The 19,077-nt window shown below is 50.3% G+C and overlaps 1 protein-coding gene across 3 annotated transcripts in view; it reads right to left on the bottom strand.

Annotated features, from left to right (window-relative positions):
- MGMT (O-6-methylguanine-DNA methyltransferase) overlaps window positions 1-19,077 on the bottom strand; it is a 280,205-nt gene that overhangs the window by 230,945 nt on the left and 30,183 nt on the right. Inside the window, exon 1 of one of the 3 annotated variants that reach the window (XM_070781104.1) lies at window positions 8,848-8,866. The exons of the other annotated variants lie outside the window; for them this stretch is intronic. The gene's annotated coding sequence lies outside the window, so the exon portion shown is untranslated. Of the gene's footprint in view, window positions 1-8,847; window positions 8,867-19,077 lie in introns of those variants that run through there. 3 annotated transcript variants of the gene reach the window in all.

Below are 19,077 nucleotides of genomic sequence, written 5' to 3'. Positions count from 1 at the left end.
GCATTTGGAAAGGACTTCTGTCCGGCTCGGCACACACCCAACCCTCACCCTTTCTCCGAGCAAAGGCTGGAGAGACATGTCCAGGTGTGCGGAGCAAGCCAGGGGCGGGCAACGAAGGTGACTCAGGGCGCAGGGGCACGAGGGAGTCCCCCGCTTGGGAGCACGAGCGAGCTTGGGCCCCTCCTCGCTCCTCTGGGAGAAGGGCCTGGCATGTCATGCCAGCTTCCTGAGCACAGCCCAGACTGGCTGCACTTCGGAGGCCACTGGCCTGGAATGCAGGGAAGGGCAGCCAGCCAGCTTCTTGAGCTGGAAGGGCTGCCTCTGGCCCGAGTAACAGCCATACACTCCAGCTCCTCCACCTCTGAGGGGACCACGAGGACTCCGAAGCTTGGCCCGAAGCCGCCGTGCTGCCCCGTGGTCTGCAGCGGCACACACCTGCCAACACAGCACTGCCCGGACCACCACCTGGGCTCAACTCACAGCCTGCGTGCGGCTGACTTCTCTCTCTCAGAACCAGCTCCACCGGCCTCACAGAGCATGGGGGCCAACCACAAATCACGCCAAGAACCAACAAAGGGCAGCTCATTCTTAACAGGAATACCTGGCAAGTTCAAAATCTCAGTTCTGAACAAGTGGCGTGTCACTTCCAGCCATATCCATGCAGCAGATCATGTAGTTACGTGAAGTCTGAGGGAGTGAGCTCCTTAGACTTCCTTACTGGGTAAACAGGATGGAAATCAAAGCCTACTTCAGTGTTCCTGAACGTGAGGACTCCCCGAGGACTCCGGCCTCGGCCTGGCTGTCCTTTCAGGAGCGCCTGTGGGCTTTCAAGCGCAGTAGCAGCGCCCTGCTCGTCAGATAATGCACCATAACCCACCGACGGCTACTTTGCCAGAAAAAGAAAAGCTGCAATTTTTACAATATTTTATACCAACTCTGCCAGAAATGGCATTTGAGACTCCACAGAAGCCTGTGCACAACTTCCCTTCCTGTAGACAACCAGGACATTCCGCACAGAGTCCTTCCATGAGCAAGAGTAAAAATTAGCTGAATACTGAATCCTACTATGTAATGGATAATGTGTCCCCAGGACAGAAGCGCTGGGCCATTTGGCGTGGAGTGTGTGCTGAAGACAAGCCCAGGCTGAAACAGCAGGCGTGCTACAGGTCCCGTGGAGCTGGCAGGCCTCGCAGAGGGGTCGGGGGAAGCCAGCAGGAGAGACGGGGGCGTCACAGACACCAGGAGGGACCCTCAGAGGCTGGAACTGGGCAGCAAGAAGGGCGCGGTTTCAATAGCAGGCGAACACATCAGGGAGCCAGGGCGTCTCAACACAGGCTGGTGGGAGGTGCCGTCTGGAAAACAACAATGCCAGACACACACGGGGCTGCCATGCACACGGCGGCACAAAGAAGCTGACGGAATCCTGAGCCCTACAAACGTGGCAGGCCTGCCCAACACCCCCACAGAAACGCCCCCAGGCCCCGAAGGCCAACCCACCGCCAGCTCTGAGAGGGAATCCCATCAACGGACGCCCGCCCAGAGAAGGCCATGACTGTGACCCCAATAAGCAAGCTGCAAAGGGAACAAGACCCAGGAAACACGCTGCTCACTGCAGACTCTCCAACATTCACGGCCTAAGCACCAAGCCTAGGGCCAAGCAGGCTTCTGGCAGCCTGGCAGTACTCACGGCCAGGCTGCTGCCAGGCGGGGAGGGCGGCTGCCCCAGGGGAGCAGGGCAGCCTGCTGCAGGGGAACAGCTGAGAAGGTCTGGAGAACATGACATCTACACAGAGACCGGAATCACAACAAGGAGCTGGCCAGGCGAGAAGGTGCACGTGGGAAGCCGGCCGGGTGGGGAGGGAGCCCAGGAGCAGAGCCAGGGGGCCAGGGAGGAGGCCCAGCCGCTGCAGAGAGAACCGCAGGCAGATACACGGCCTCCGTGGGTCAGCGTTGAGCCTTGCTTTGTCCCTGAGGCGCCCCAGAGCTTTACGCTGGGGACAAATCCACCAGGTTGGCCTTTTCAAAGACATTCTCTGGCCGCTGTGTAAAGAATGGGTGGGCACAGAGGTTTGGAGTTGTGGTGGAGACCATGGAGACAGTTCGAGGACTGAGGATGAGCTCAACCCGTGCGGGAGAGAAGGCAGACTGCATAATGCGCCATGAGTAAGGATTAATAGTAAATGTCTACTCAAGCGCCCTATACATGAGCCCCAGGCTCAGGGGCTCACAACTGGAATGAGACAAATGCGGTCCGCCAGGGGAGGAAAACTACCCACAGAAAGCAAATCCTGCTGAACGATCTCTGCAGCCTTTGTCTAGATCCAAAAGTGCTCTGAAGTAAAAGTGTATTTTAGACTATCAATATAGATATGGTAGAATGATTTAAAAGTATCTACCTGCATCTCTTACCTGCATGTTCTGAGTTTTCTACAGTAAACTTGAAATTCTTTTCCAAGGATAAAAACTATTAAAATTCAACATAATATACAGATGATGTCAGCAAATGTTCTACATTTATCATTGTCTCAATCTCACAGCCATCAAACAAAGGACTGTTACTACTTTTCTTTGTAAAATAAAAACTCTGGGGTATGAAATTTTATTTGACTTACAAAAAAATGGGGGGGGGGGAGTTCTTCCCTGGTAGTCCAGTGGTTAAGAATCCGCCTTGCAACACAAGGGACACCAGTTTGATCCCTGGTCCAGGGGACGATTCAGCCTGGGCTCCACGACTGCTGAAGCCCAGACACCTAGAGCCTGCGCTCTGCATCAAGAGAAGCCGCCACCATGAGAGAGGAGCCCCCACCTGCCACAACCAGAGAAAGCCTGTGCGCAGCAAAGAAGACCCAGCAGAGCCAAGAACAACTGAATCTTAAAAAAAGAAAAATATATGGTTGAACAAAATAAAGACCTAAGGAAGAAATCACATCTCCTCCTTTCCCATCACTACTCCTACACATGAGGCCTACACAGCCCCGCAGCACCCTGGGGCCGTCCCGTCCTTCTGACCGCACCTCTGGCTGGGAGCGCAACTCACCCGCGTCTCCTGCGCCTGCGCACAGACACGGCTCTGGCCTCAGCGCCGGCGCCGCCATTCAGGCCGCTCGAAACGCCTCCTTCATACTGGTACCGTGGCCTCCGCCACTTAGTTCACAATCCTGCTCAAAAGTCACTGTCTCAGAGAAATCTTCCTGAAACAGTCCATCTCCTTTATCCATCCTTTCCCATTCTTTTCCTTCATAGCACTTGTGTCACATAAAATTATACTAATTTCATTTGCCATGTGTTGCCTTCACTAGAATGTAAACTCCAATACAGGTAGCAAATGTTATGTGACAACTCTGGCCAATGAATAAGGAGAAGTCTGCTTGTTTTAACTTTAAAAAAGTTTTTGTGTGGCTGGCACCATCTCCTCCCCTCTCTCCCTTTCTTGACACTGCAGATGTGATGCCTAGAGCTGCGGCAGCCGTTGAGTAAAAGCCGAGACGAGAGAGCCTCTGGCCCCAACACTGCCGGCCCCACCAGGCCAGTGCTGTCTGTGGCCAGACTTGTACTTGTGTGAGAAAAAGAAAACTCCGTTTCAAGCCAAGGTTGTGAGGATTTCCTGTTTTCTTCAACTTGAAAAGTGAAAGTGTAGTCTCTCATTCATAGCTGACTCTTTGCGACTCTATGGACTGTAACCCTCCAGGCTCCTCTGTCCATGGAATTCTCCAGGCAAGGATAATGGAGTGGATTGACATTTCCTTCTCCAGATCATCTTCCCAACCCAGGGATCGAACCTCGGGTTTCTTGCGTTCCAGGCACATTCTTTACCGTCTGAGCCATCAAGGAAGCTGACGCTGTATACTTACACTTAGAATGCATCATAGGTGCTCAGTAAATAGCTGTTGAATAAATTAGCTAATTATCCAAATCAGTCAAGTATACTTGATGTGAGGACTCAGAAGGAGAACTCCAGGATTAATGACAGGCTGGGGTCTGAGGGCCAGAGGATTCCTGGAAGAGGTGCCTACACAAAAAAGGGAGTCACATTTTCTGAGGGAGGGGTGGAGGAGGGGGCATTCCTGGCAGGCAGGTCTGTGTGCTAAGGCCCTGAGCCAGAGGGAGCACAGGGTGCCTGGGAGGTCGGGAGGCTGCAGACACGGGAGGGCAAGGACCCCCGTCAGAGGGAGCCCGCGGCAGTAGCTCCTGTGGGGACACGAGCAGGGGGACAGACGGAAGCACCGAGGACCCAAGAGCCTCCCGAGCAGGGGAGGGGCATGCGGTGTCTGGGATGCTGTAACCACCCCACAGGGTTATGATGCGTTCATAACAGAATCTGCTCCAGTAACAGCAGGCCATGCTGGTTTCCAAGCCAGAAAGAGGAGGAAAAGCTACCACCCAACCATCATTACTCCTAAGCACCAGCTTTACAGCTGAGGAAAACAGGGGCTTGTCCTGGAAACGGCGATCGGCAGGCCCTTCTTCCAGAAGCAGCCAAGTGGAGGCCTGGGGAGCCCCGTGGGAGGACAGGAGGAAGCCCACCATCCAAAGCCCACCATCAGTTCCCAACATGCCAAACCCACACATGTGTGATCTGAGAGCTAGGCTACAGGGGCCTGCGGAGGCTGTGACAAGTCAGTTCTTTGAATATTTCCCGAGAGCCACAGGGGCCTGCTCTCATGGTGGGAAACCTGACTTCCTTAATGGAGGCCCCCAGCCGCAGGTAGAACCAGGCCCACACGCTTCCAGGGGGACAGCACCACAGGCCACGTCCAGGACACAGAAGGGCTTAGCAGCCAGCCTGCCCCGCTTTCCACTCCCGTGAAGCACAAGCCCGCGACCCCACGCTTTTAGGCGGACAGCACCACAGGCCACGTTCAGGACACAGAAGGGGTTAAGCAGCCAGCCCGCCCCCCTTTCCACTCCCGTGAAGCACAAGCCTGCGACCCCAGCCTGGAGGCCTGGCAGGCCCAGCTCCCTGCATCATCATGGCAGCCACCTAAAGCCACAGAGTGGCTGACATTAATTGGTGGCAGAAAAAAATTGATTTTTCATGGCTATTTGGAGACCTCTGAAAAAACTAAGTGAATTTCGTTTCATCTCCCTTTCAACATGAATGGTATTTAATGTTCTGAATTAAGCAGTTGGCGCCAGAGGCCGGGTTCCCACTATATCAAAAGCAAGAAACCCAGTAACAAGCTGTCTTCCTCCTCCTCTGCTTGTAGCGTTCCAGGCCAGCCACGCCTGTTCAAACACTGTCCTTCCAGAACCATCTTCACAGTCCTATACCTTCCACTTTTAACCATTTCTAGTATTGGTATCCTGCACAATGAAAATGACCAGAGAGAGGCTGGAAAAAGAAAACCTGCCTGCCTTCTTCCTCACAGTGCACAAACATGGAGCTCAGACGTGTGCTCCTGAGGCCGCCCCCGAGTCAGTGCTCAGCCCACAGCAGAGCTCAGGCCTCCCCAGGAGCCGCAATCTCAGGCCTCCCGGCCTTTCCATCTGCTACGTGTGTGAAGTGGGAGCCCGCTGGCACTGAGGACTGATGTAGGAAAGGGGCGCAACTCAGCTGCAGCTCCTTCTGACATCAATAAAGCCATCACGAAAAGATGACCAGCAACCCAGCTCCAGCTCCTTCTGACATCAACAAAGTCACCATGAAAAGATGACCAGTTTTACAATCACCCTGCTGAACAGAGGATAAGAAAAAAGGCATCAGGGAAGCACCTTTGTCCTCGTTACTCAAGATCAGCCCACCTAACAATCAGGTGTGAGGGATTCTTTTAACTAGGAAAAAAACGTGTCAAACCCCTACAAGAGAGAAAATACGCCTACCGATCACTTCTTAATAAGCCTGGCCAAAGAGGGTGGAGAAGAAAGTGGACAGGACTGGTCCCCGCCAGGTGTGTGAGTCAAGAAGGAAAACACCAGGGAAAAACCCAGGCCCGTGGCTAAGACCCAGCTCAAAGTGCCACCAGGCCGGGGTCTCCACCGTGGAATTTCATCAGGTCACTTTCCACCAAAAGAGTCAAAATATGGTTCAATTATGCCCTAACAACCAAGAAGAAAGCTTCAATTTGGTTGAAATGATTTTACCAAACAAAATACTGGCATTGCCACCTGGTATATCAAATTTAGAACAGATCCAGAAGTTGTGCCAAAACATCACTTCACATCTATACAAAAGCCTGCAAGTTTATGGCCACTTTATTACAATGCTAAAGCCTGGAAGCAATCAACATGTCCCTCGCTCAGGGAGCGGCTGAAGTGCTGCATGAGACAATGGACTATCAGTCACTGTGAAGAAGAAATGTGGCATCAGGCCATGAGGAGACATGGAAGGAACTTAGATGAATGTTACTATGTGAAAAAAGACTGAAAAGACTGCATACTCTGTGATTCCAAGTATGTGGAGACAGTAAAAAAGCCAGTGGTTCCCAGGGTTGGGGGAGAGAGGGAGGAACAGCAGAACACAGATTTCCGGGGTGGGGAACAGTTCTGGAGGCTGCGGTGGCGGTGGATGCAGGACATTACACTGAACACAGCTGTCCAAACCCGTGCAGAGCACCACCGAGAGTACACCCTGACGTAAACAAAGGACAAACTTATCAATGTGTGTGTGGGGGGTGATGGTGGGGAGGGGCAAGGGGTGTATGGGAACTCCCTGTACCTTCTGCTCAACTTTGCTGTGAACCTGAAACTGCTCTAAAAAATAAAGTTTATCTTCATAATTAAAAAAAAAAAATCACCCCAAAGCCTTCTGCTACGGCCCTGACATGTATGTTTCTGCATCACAGATACCCGGCTAGGCTTTCAAATGAGACCTGCTGGTGTGCGGGTCCCATACATACTGCGCTCTGCCTGTTCCCAGCATATACAGACTTTGAGAACACGCGATCTGTGCTTTTTTTCATTCTCATCACTGGAGCCGACCCTGCGTGGCAGAGCACCATCCTGATTAACCACACTTTGGTCTTGAAGAATACTCGTCACAACAACAGTTGGGGAGTCAGGGCCAGGGCGGAGCTCAGCCCCGCAGCATCACACACACGTGCGTCTTGTTAAATAAGCATTCGCCAGTCATCTGAACAACCCAGCTACAAGCAGCATGTTATAAAAACAGCTGAGAAAATGCCTGCCTGTCAGAGCTGCCGTGTTAGAGGGACGTTTAGGAAATTTGTTCACTGGTCTTTAAAACCACCATTTCTAGAAAGGAGGCACCATCTACATTTTAAAACTATACTTAAAACTCAGTTTTCCTTTCTAAAGTTTTCATTTTTGTTCCTGTTAGCAAACTAAGGTATACACCACGCAGGAAGGTAACTGCTTTTCTGTTCTGAAGCTCAAAGGCTGTTGTGAATTTGTGCAAATACACAGAAATTAGTTAGGAAGCAGTTGGAATATAAACTCGTGTGTGTGTGTGTGTAAAAGAAACAGATCACAGAGAAAGTGCAGAAAACTAACACATGTACAGCTTAACAAACTATTCCAGAAATTTCTTGGAACTTCAGGCATTTTTGAAAAATATTTCCAGGTACAATACCAAAGTGACAACTACTGCACACATATCCATTCGAACAGTTTAGCTAAAATACCTCTGCATCTTGCCAAAAATTGGTGCATGATACCAGAACCATCTACAGTGAGACCAATAAAGGTCTTTTCAGAAGTGTATTAGCGACAACCATTAAAAATGTTCCCTACAAAGCTTTCCTACTAATCAAAGCACTGAAGACCAGACTCAAATCTACACAAAGCAGTGAAGTGAGAGGCTGGGGTCGCAGCATGCTCACACCTGTGTACACACTCTCCAGGTACACAGGGGAGCCTACCCACACAAAACTACAAGTGAAACGCTGTACACCTGCCCAGCTGATTAATTTCAAGGAAGAAAAACTGAACACCAAAATGAGAATGATACACGAAAACCACATTTTTATTAAGGTGAAAAAGGAGACTTCAAAGATGTTTCCCACTTGCTGGGTTCCCAGACCCGGGAAGCACTAGCCACTGCCCCCAGCCCTCCTCCTTTCAGGGGGCTTAGGGTGAAAGATGGGAGAAGGTCCATTCCAAGGCGTTAGTTTGAGCAGGTTATGAAGAGCTATTCTTTAATAACCAATGTACCAGGAGCCACAAGGCCAGATGCACCAATGATCAGAGGAAGCAGGCTACAAGGAGGACCGAGGCCCAGACCTCCTGCGAGGAGCCCAGAGAGTCAGAGCCAAGATGAGAACTTTGCATCCACAGCCACTGGAGCAGGATTTGGAAACACGGCCGAAAGTCTTAATTCTGCAGGACGACCCCTCCTTCCAGCTGCTCCTCTGCTCTAACGGGCCGGGCCTCTGGGCTCGGCTGGGAGCAGCGCTGGGCGGACACTACGCGCCAGAGGGCAGCACGCGCACCGCAGGTCTCCGCGCGGCCGAGCCTGCCGCCTGGTCCTCGGGGTCCCACGCGGCCTGAGTCTGGCCGACTCAGCCCCGCACGCCAGGGCCCCGAGAAGGGGGAGGGAGGTTGCAGGTGACCCTGAGCGGCCACTCACGCCCGGTCCCAGGTCCCCTCGCCGCTCCAGAAGCGGCACGACACCCCTGGGGGCTCCTGAGGTGGGAGCAACGGCCACGGCGGGGAGGCCCCCCAGGGCTGTGGGCGCACAGGAGCCGGCCTCCCAGGGCAGCGTTGCGGGACAGCCCGCTGCTGACCGCAGCCGTCCTGGGGGAGGCGCCGCGCACGGCGGACCCTGCCGCCGAACGCCCCCCTCCACAGCTCCTTGCGCTCAAGGCTGACTGGTCTCTCCTGCCCCTTTAACCTAGAAGGCGCATCCGACGCTGTTACAAGACGACGCCCCTCGGGCTTCCGGGCACTCACCTCAGGGAGAGCGGTCGACTCCACAGCGCCGGGAACCCCGAGTCTCGTGGGAACCCCGAGTCCCGAGGAAACCCCAGGTCTCATAAGAACCCCAATTCTCACGGGAACCTGAGTTCCGCGGGAACACCACATCTCGCGTGAACTCTGCGTCTCCCGGGACCCAGAGTCTCGCGCGAACTCCTAGTCCCACGGGAACCCTGAGTCCCAAGGGAATCCCGAGTCCACTGTGGATCCCGAAATCTCGCGGGAAGCCTGAGTCCTGAGGAAACCCCCGAGTCTCACAGGTACCTCAAGTCCCCGTGAGGACTCAAGCTACTTATGTGAACCCTGAGTCCCACGCGGACCCGGAGCCACGGTGCCCTGTGCACAGAACGTGGCCCGGTGGGCAAGGAGCCACATCAGCCACAGGATCCCAGCCACGGGCTGACACCTGAGCCCCTGACTCCCCAAATCTCAGAGCATCCCCACGTCAGTCACGGCATGGAACGTCAGTAAGGACAGAGAATGAGCTGCTTATAATTTACTGTGAAGAAAAAAAATGAAAAAATGCCACCTTTTCCCTAACTTTTAACTACTGTTAGGACTGCTTGTGTGCACATCCGCCAGGAAAGTAGTCGTGCGGAGGTCTGACGGCGGGGGGGCTCTGGCCCGGGTCACCCCTGGGTCCTCAGCCCACACTGCCGACAGCTCCCGCCTCACAACCTGAAGATGTTCCCCAACTTGAGGCACCAACTCAGTCCCGGGCTCTGCGGTGACAGCCTGTCATGGAGCAGCAGAGGCTGGCAGGCTGGTGCTCACAATGAAGTGTCACGTCTCAAGACAACTGTGATGTCTTGGGAAGCTTCAGCTTAAATATGTCGTAGCAGAAAATAACCTCATTCTTTATCCACCCCTACAGTTGGGCAAAGTTTAACTGACTTAAGAGAATAAGAAACATGTGAGAACAGGTGGGAAGATCTGAGAGAAACACTTTTCAATCTGGCAAAGCAGCCAAACCCAAGAGATGCCTGCTGCAGAGCGGGACAGGACAGGCCACTGGCTGCAGCCACCGCAGAGCTGGGCCAGCAGGGCTGGCGGGGAAGTGCAAAGCTCTCACACTTGTCTTCCTGACAGCAAGATGTGAATCAGAATCGTCCTCACCCCCGAAGAACCCCAGAGTATCAAAGTATCAGAGGTCTGTCTGCAATCAAGCCAGGAGAAAGACGTTCTAGTCAATAAAGTTTCCTACCTGTGTGTGGATAGAACCTCTATGTTATAGACACGTGCTTTTTGTGTTGCTGATGTAATTAGCCTCCACAGGGGACTCACTATAATTCTGTCCCCTGGTTCAATAACCCAATCCCTGTTTGCACTGATTCATACAGTGCAGTGAGTACAGTTAGATCCAGACTCCATAACAGGCTCCACCGAAATCCTCAAGAGACGGCTCCAGCAAACAGCCAAGAAGCACACTCCACACCTGGAAGACGGATCGACGGTGGCTCTTGGGGAGGCCGATAGAAATAGCCCTGCCCAAAGTGAGGGTTCCGCCAGGACCCACTGACCAGATGCAGACAATTACTCCCTGACTCCACCCTTCATCAGCCTTTCCCGGGTTCAGTTCAGTTCAGTTGCTCAGGCATGTCTGACTCTTTGCAGCCCCATGAATTGCAGCACGCCAGACCTCCCTGCAGGGAAGGCAATGGCACCCCACTCCAGTACTATTGCCTGGAAAATCCCAGGGGCAGAGGAGCCTGGTAGGCTGCAGTCCATGGGGTCGCTAGGAGTCGGGCACGACTGAGCGACTTCACTCTTACTTTTCACTTTCACGCATTGGAGAAGGAAATGGCAACCCACTCCAGTGTTCTTGCCTGGAGAATCCCAGGGATGGGGGAGCCTGGTGGGCTGTCTATGGGGTCGCACAGAGTCGGACATGACTGAAGTGACTTGGCAGTAGCAGTAGCAGGCCTCCCTGTCCATCACCAACTCCCGGAGTTCACTCAAACTCAGGTCCATCGAGTCGGTGATGCCATCCAGCCACGTCATCCTCCATCGTCCCCTTCTCCTCCTGCCCCCAATCCCTCCCAGCGTCAGAGTCTTTTCCAATGAGTCAACTCTTCGCATGAGGTGGCCAGAGTACTGGAGTTTCAGCTTTAGCATCATTCCTTCCAAAGAACACCCACGACTGATCTCCTTTAGAACAGACTGGTTGGATCTCCTTGCAGTTCAAGGGACTCTCAAGAGTCCTCTCAACACCACAGTTCAAAAGCATCATTTCCCAGTGCATTCCGAAAATGAGGCAAGGTGCTCAACACCAAGAAGGGCTGAGAGTAAAGAGCAGGGACATGTGTGGGGGAAGAGACTGTGTACCTGACGATGACTGGGGCCTGGGGCCGGCAGGGTGCAGGGCATTTTTAAATGGTTGGGGAAAGTCCAAATAAAAACACTTCAGGATGTGCGAAAATGACATGAAATTCACATTTAAGAGTCTATAAATAGTTTCAGTAGAATGTAGCCAGGCTCATTCTGTGTTGTCTACAGAAGCTCTAGTGAGTACAGCTGACCCTTGAATAACATTGATTTGAACCATGTGGATCCACTTATATGCGGATTTTTTTCAATAGTAAATGCTATAGGGCTGCACAACCCTTGGTTGGTGGAAATGGTGAATGCAGAACCATGATATGGAGGGCTGACTATAAATTATGCCTGGATTTTCAACTGTGTGGGATGGGGGATGGGGGGTGGGGGTGTCCCTAAGCCCCATGTTGTTGAAGGGTCAGCTGTAGTTGTGATAGGACCATACAGCCTGCAAAGCCAGCAACATTTACCATACAGTTTATTTTAGGAAAAGTCTGCCACCTCCTGACCTCAAAGTACGTAAGTGATTATCAGACTGTCCCAGGTTTTGTCCTGTGGGATCCTTCTCTCCCACCTGCTAATAAACAAATCACAAGATCCACTTTGATCGCATATGCTCACCCCCCGTCTCTGACAGTACAACCTCGAGCAAGAAGTAGGTACCAAAGTTCTCTGGCATTTCTTAAGTACTGGCTTAGAAAAACCAGCCACTAGGTCTTCAGGAGTGCTAAGTCTGGCCACCACCAAGGACCACAGGCTTAGGGCCTCTTTATCCCTAATAAAGAATCCATTGCAGACTGTTTCTGCGGTGAAGGATTCTTGGGTGAGAAGCGCACTGTGATTGATGACTTGTATCCCAAATGGAAGAGTCTTATGTTCCAGATACGCTCCGGCAGCCAAGAACGAGCCAGCCTTGATGGCACAAGGCTCTTGGAGGGGCAGACACCATCCCCACCGCAAGGCCAAGCAGCCACAGACACGCACACTGCTGCTGCTGAACGATTAACCCAAGGCAGGAAATTTTATGTTCTAAATTAGCTACATTATGCCCAAAACCTATCAGTGGCTTGATAACTTGAACATATAATTCTATACCTTTTACTCTTTAAACAATAATTCAGTCTAATCCCATGGCTGAAGCCAAGATTTCCAGACCAAAAGTGCACTTTCCATTTGATTAAATACTAATAAATGCAAGAATAAAATACTAGTCTTTTATCTTACAGTAAATTCTTCAAAAACCATATACTCTAAGAATTAATTATCTCTCTGGAGAAGGAGATAGGTTCTTCCCCTCACAGACAGCTGAGTAGTCTCAAACTCTTAATTACAACATTTAAAACATAACTGATAGCAGTCCAGGGCTTACAGAAAGATGACATCATAGTGACCTGTCAGTCAGCACGGCCTCAGGTGGAGCACTGGACAGTCGGTGAAGGGATTCAGAGAATCAGGCAGGATCTCCCTGCAGAAAAGACTGCACAGAGCTACGACCCTCAACAAAGCATGTAAGCTGGTATCATACACCCTTGGCCTTTTTCCCATGTGTGTTTGGTACTTTAAAATTTAGAAAGTATCTTCATATATTTCATCCATTAAGAAGTAAACAGAGTTAAACGCTGTCCTAAGGAAGATGGTACTCAATAGAATTCACCGAGTAAGGGGGTTTGTTTTCTACCTTATCAACAGGGTATCGAGACAGAGCACTGACACCAGTCTCTGTAATGGTTCTGTGCCCAGGGGTAGCACCCAGCGCCAGCACCAGCTCACACCACGTGACCACAGTGATCTCCAGCCTGAGATTCAGCACAGGAAACCGGCCTTGGCCATGAGGAGGCAAAGGGGACGCCCTGCAAGGGGATGTTGTTGTTCAGTCGGTCAGTCGAGTCCAACTCTTTGCGACCGCATGGACTGCAGCACGCCAGCCCTCCCTGTCCTTCACCATCTCCTGGAGTTCACTCAAACTCGTCCACTGAGTCAGTGATGCCATCCAATCATCTCATCCTCTATCGTCCCCTTCTCCTCCTGCCTTCAATCTTTCCCAGCATCAGGGACTTTCCCGATGAGTCAGCTCCTCCCATCAGGTGGCCAAAGTATTGGAGCTTCAGCATCAGACCTTCCAGTGGTAGGGCTGAAGCCACAGACATGTCAGACATTGCCCCATGAGGCAGGCAGGAGGGTGCAGGAACCACACTCCTTCTGCCCAAGTGTCCTCTGCACAGGGTCCCATCCTCAGTGTAGGTGACAGAGAAACGATCCATCCTTCTAGGAAGCTGGAGGAAGACTCCGTGGAAAACCTGAAGGGAGACACCCACTCAGCACCAGTCCCAGTCTGTGGGGCCACGGGTTCCATTTGGGAACATGCTTTCCGCAGGGTGCTGGTGAGACAGTTGGGCCTGGAGAGAGAAATGCAGAGCGGGCCCTTGGCAACCTCTCCAGTCCCATGCCCTCCTCTGTGATGGGGATACCATGCGGACTGATGAGATAGTCGGGGCTACCTGTGGGTCAGGCAACATTACCCATGGCCCCTTAGAAAATCAAGGCAAGGCTGCTGGCCTGCGGGGCAGCCAAACCGCCTCTGCCTGCGTGTGAGTTTGCCCTGCACACGTGTCCTCCCAGAAAAGACGACAGGCCACAATGCAGCAAAGTCTCTGAGCCTCCCTTATCCCTCTGGTCCAGAGTTAACCCCCCTCCCCTCCCCCAACAAAGAAGGAGCAGGTCCCCTGTCTCTCCCGCACCAAGTCAGCAGGCTGGGAAAGGGTTAGAGTCAGACTACATCCCGGGACTGACCCGGCTCAGAAGTGCTGGGCCACACGGGCCAGCCCAGGACAAGGCCATCTCTGGGTACTGAGATCTATGCACTGGAGGAAAATGAGGATGAAGCTGTGGGATCAAACCAGGTTCAAATGAAATTCATTGTTTAATATAGAAAAATCATTTTGCTCAAGTTCTCTGATTTCAGACACTTGTGATACACATAGAGAAGATATACCTAAAATCCACATTTACACACAGAATCTATGTTTCAATAAAAACAAAGACCAACTCATAACCAATTTATCTACAAATGACACAATAAGTACTCTGCAAATATTTTTCCTTGGAAATAGGGATTATTACAAAATCATATGTAAGCTATACCCAATCTTTGTTCAAATAATTGATTGATGTAATCATCTCTGTCGAATATTCCCACCACTATGAGGAAAAATCTCTATTGTCTATTTCAAAAATGTAAAACTTCTCACTACAAAATTTAGCTGATACATTTTATCTAAGTTACAACAGATTGCTTCAGATAATATTCACAGATGAATATCTTATCAATCTGTCAAGTTAATTTCAAGGGTAACTTGAATTAAAAGAAAAATCGAGACTGTAACAGAGTAAAATATAATTAACTTTTAACTTTGATAATTAACTACTACTTTGAATGCTAAGAATGCTACCTATTAGCAAGCAAACTAATATTTATAAAGAACGTTTAAAGTTTTCTCCCTTTCTACAAGACTATCCACAAGACCTGGAACACAGCAACCCCAAGGTGAGACGGGCAGGGCTGGAAGAGCCCCCTCCGGAAGAAAGACACCACGCACGTGTATTCACTGGGGCGATGACGAGCATCCTGATGGAAACACCGTCAACTTCCTTTGTTTCACGACATTCTTGACAAAGTCAAGATGTTTCTTTCTCGTTTTTTCCTATACTGAACACCAAGGCTGGGGCAGTTTCTGGAATTGGCTCCTGTGGTCTCCAGGGATCCCAAGAAGACGCCACCTGATGACCCACCTCCCCCACCCAGAGGGACAGCGATGTGCTGGGCGCCGTCCTCCTGCCCAGGAATGGTGTCCAAGGTGCGGGTCCAGGAGACTAGGGCGGCCCAGGATGAGCCAGTGACCAAGCGCGATAGATGCAACATCCCAAACTGTTTAAAAGTTACCAGATATACATCTTCCTACCGTGGTAAAATACACATCTTTAGATTTGACGTTTGTGAAAGTACAATTCAGTGTCATTAAATCCATTCACGTTATCATGTGGCTGTCACCACTAACCAGACCAAACTTCATTATCTGCCACAGAAACCCCACTTTCACCAGCTCCCCTACCCCAGCCCCGGAAACCAGCACACTTTCATCTCTGTAAAGGTGACGACTCGAGGCCCATCATGGAGACGAGAGTTCTTGCCAGCTGTGTCTGGCTTGTTTCACTACAAGCCTCATCCATGTGGAATGCTGTGCTGGCATTCCCTTCCTTTTAGGGCTGAGCAGCACTTCACTGTGGGGAGAGCCGCACTCTGTGGCTCACCAGTTCACTCCCCCACAGACACCTGAGCTGTTTGCAATGTCTGAGTGCTGTGCGTGGTGCTGGTGGCAGCGGTGTCCACACAGCTGTTCGGGCGCTTGCTTCGGGCGCTCGCCGGGCAGCAGGACTGCCGGGCCAACGACAGTTCTACATCTGACTTGGAAAGGAGCCACCGGACCGTTTCCTAGTTCACATTCCCACAATGCACTAGCATTCCAGCTTCTCCGCATCCCAGCCAACTCTTACTTATAAAGTTATCATATACACTTCTTCCACGCAGGAAACATAGTGGTGTGTGGACTATAGTTCGATAGATCCTCATCCCAGTTCCCAAGAAGAATGTGCTAACCGTCGGACAATTGCACTCATCTCCCATGCTCATAAGGTCATGCTGAAAATCTTGCATGCTAGGCTTCAGCATTATGCAAACCAAGAACTTCCAGATGGCCAAGCTGGATTTAGAAAAGGACGATGAACCAGAGATCAAAGTGCCAACATTCACTGGATCATGGAGAAAGCTAGGGAATTCAAAAAAAAAAAAAAAAAAACATCTACCTCTGTTTCATCCATTACACCATCGAAAAGCCTTTGACTGTGTGGATCATAATAAACTACAGAAAGCTCTTACAAAGATCTTCTTTAAGATAGAATACCAGATCATCTCACCTGTCTCCTGAGAAATCTGTATGCAGGTAAAAAAGCAACAATTAGAACCCTGTATGGAACAACAGATTGGTTCAAGACTGAGAAAGGAGTACGACAGAGCTGTCTGCTGTCACCCTGTTTGTTTAATCTATATGCTGAGCACATGACGAGAAATTCCGGGCTGGATAAGTTACAAGCTGGAATCAAGATGGGTGGGAGAAACATCAACCACCTCAGATATGCAGATGATACCACTCAAAGACACGAGAGCCACTCTTCCAGAGCGCCATGGGTGAGGGAAGGGGCCTTCTGACTAGAGTGCTGGGCTGGGGTAAGATCAGCTGAGATGCAAGTCTGTAACTATGAGATAAATTAACCTGTAACAGAAAAGTAAATGATTATGTAACAAACTCTTGTCCTCACTGGCTTCCTTAGGACAAGGCTGAAGCTGGTGTTTAAATTAAAACTAAGCTGATACAAAGAAAATGGTAAGCAATAAAATCGTCCCCCAGTTAGAGCCACTGGTCTAATGAGGGGATAATGACAACAGCTGGGAATTTCTGGGCCAGGTAAGGCAGGGCTCGGCCCCAGACAGGTGAGTGATCCCAGCCCCTGGTGCGGTCACCACTGCCCCTTCGCAAACCCCTGACGCTCCATGTCACTCTTACGGTCAAGTAATGGAGAATCTTCCCATCATAACATCCAGTACGATCAGAGAACAGAACACACGCAGAAATAAGACACCATGAGCAAGAGCAAGCAAAACCAGAACAGCAGCCCTGGAGAGAAGGGATCCCTCAGCCACAGGCAAGAAGCAACGCAGCCCCTTTAAAAAAAGAAGACCGTGGTGACAGGTTAATGAGGCTTACTGTGGTGACGATTCAGTGACACACACAAGCGTCATCATGTTGTAAACCTGAAATGAATATAACGTGATTTCAATTACACCTCAATAATGAACAATCAGCTTGAACGTGCCCACAAGTTCTTAAGACCAAGAACAACCATGTAAATTAGCTCCACGATAATTTTATAGCCCCCGAACTTCAGCCTGAAGTGTTAAAAAAAAAATCATAATACAAATGGAGTATTACATAACACTAAAGCACACTGCTTGCTATTTCATACTTACAGGCCCGTATCTTGACGCAGAAAGGCATGCTAGGCTGGTCACAAAGCCCCTTCTGTATTACTGTGTTTGCATTTTCATCTAAACCAAGGGAGCCCAACGGGCTAAGATAACAGGAGCCGCCTTTCAGAGGACTGGAAGGCCACTGGTGCAAAAGAGGGCCAGCAAGAGATGCCCATCTAACACGGAACCCCCTTATTTCACTTACATCTTCCAGATTCCACTTACTGCTTCTGGAAAGATTCCCACTGGCTCTGTTTTGGGGCAAATCCCATGGTCTCTATTTTCCCCAGGCCTACCTGTCCCAACTCTGCATTCTCTTTAGGGACACAGCAGACCCGTGTTAGCCTCCCATAGTCAGCAACTCTGTTACGTTAACTCCGTCCGATTCTTCCTCAAGCTGGCCTTTTCTCAAAGCGTCTTCCATGATCTTCACTGGATATCATACAAATTACCAAATCAGAGAAAGAGGGGGAAAAAAATGAAACCTCACCCCTTACACAAGCCTCGACTGGACAAAGACAACCGAATGGTGGTGAAGGGCCCCATGGTGCAATCACTGCCCACAGAGATGCTCCCCCAACTCATGCAGAAACCTGGGTGTCTGCTGCCCCACGTGAGGTGCGATGGTGCAGACCCCCATCAGGAGGGCACTTACGGGGGGCCGATGACATCATCATGCTTCTAGCCCTCAGTTCAGTTCAGCTGCTCAGTCGTGTCTGACTCTTTGCAACCCCATGGACTGCGGCATGCCAGGTTTCCCTGTGTCCAACACCATCTCTTGGAGCTTTCTCAAACTCATGTCCATCGAGTCGGTGATGCCATCCAACCATCTCATCCCTTTGTCATCCTCTTCTCCCGCCTTCAATCCTTCCCAGCATCAGGGTTTTTTCCAATGAGTCAGCTCTTCGCATCAGGTGGCCAAAGTACTGGAGTTTCAGCTTCAGCAGCAGTCCTTCCAATGAATATTCAGGACTGATTTCCTTTAGGATAGACTGGTTGGATCAAAAGTCTTCTCCAGCACCACTGTTCAAAAGCATCAATTCTTTCAGCTTTCTTTATGGTCCAACACTCACATCCATACATGATTACTGGAAAAACTACAGCTTTGACTAGACGGACCTTTGTCAGCAAAGTAAGGTCTGTACTTTTTAATTCACTATCTAGGTTGGTCATAGCTTTTCTTCCAAGGAGCAAGTGTCTTTTAATTTCATGGCTGCAGTCACCATCTGCAGTGATTTTGGAGCCCAAGAAAAGTCTGTTTCCCCATCTATTTGCCATTTAGTGATGGGACCAGATGCCATGATCATAGTTTTTTGAATGTTGAGTGTAAGCCAGGTTTTTCACTTCTCCTTCACCTTGTTCAAGAGGCTCTTTAGTACCTCTTCACTTTCTGCTATAAAGTTATTGCTTTCTGCATATCTGACGTTATTAATATTTCTCCCTGAAATCTTGACTCCAGCTTGTGCTTCATCCAGTCCAGTATTTCGCACGACGTACTCTGCATATAAGTTAAAGAAGCAGGGTGACAATATACAGTCTTGATGTACTCCTTTCCCAATTTGGAACTAGTCCATTGTTCCATGTCTGGTTCTAACTGTTGCTTCTTGACCTGCACACAGATTTCTCAGGAGGCAGGTAAGGTGGTCTGGTATTCCCATTTCCTTAAGAATTTTCCACAGTTTGTTATGATCTACACAGTCAAAGGCTTTAGCATAGTCAATGAAGCAGAAGTAAATGTTTTTCTGAAATTCTCTTACTTTTTCTATGATCCGGTAGGCAAACTGATCTCTGGTTCCTCTGCTGTTTCT

Source organism: Bos indicus, chromosome 26, assembly GCF_029378745.1.
Source record: "Bos indicus isolate NIAB-ARS_2022 breed Sahiwal x Tharparkar chromosome 26, NIAB-ARS_B.indTharparkar_mat_pri_1.0, whole genome shotgun sequence".
NCBI classification, from domain to species: domain Eukaryota; kingdom Metazoa; phylum Chordata; class Mammalia; order Artiodactyla; family Bovidae; genus Bos; species Bos indicus.
Note: the sequence above shows the minus strand (reverse complement) of the source record. Positions and strands in the feature narration are given on the sequence as shown.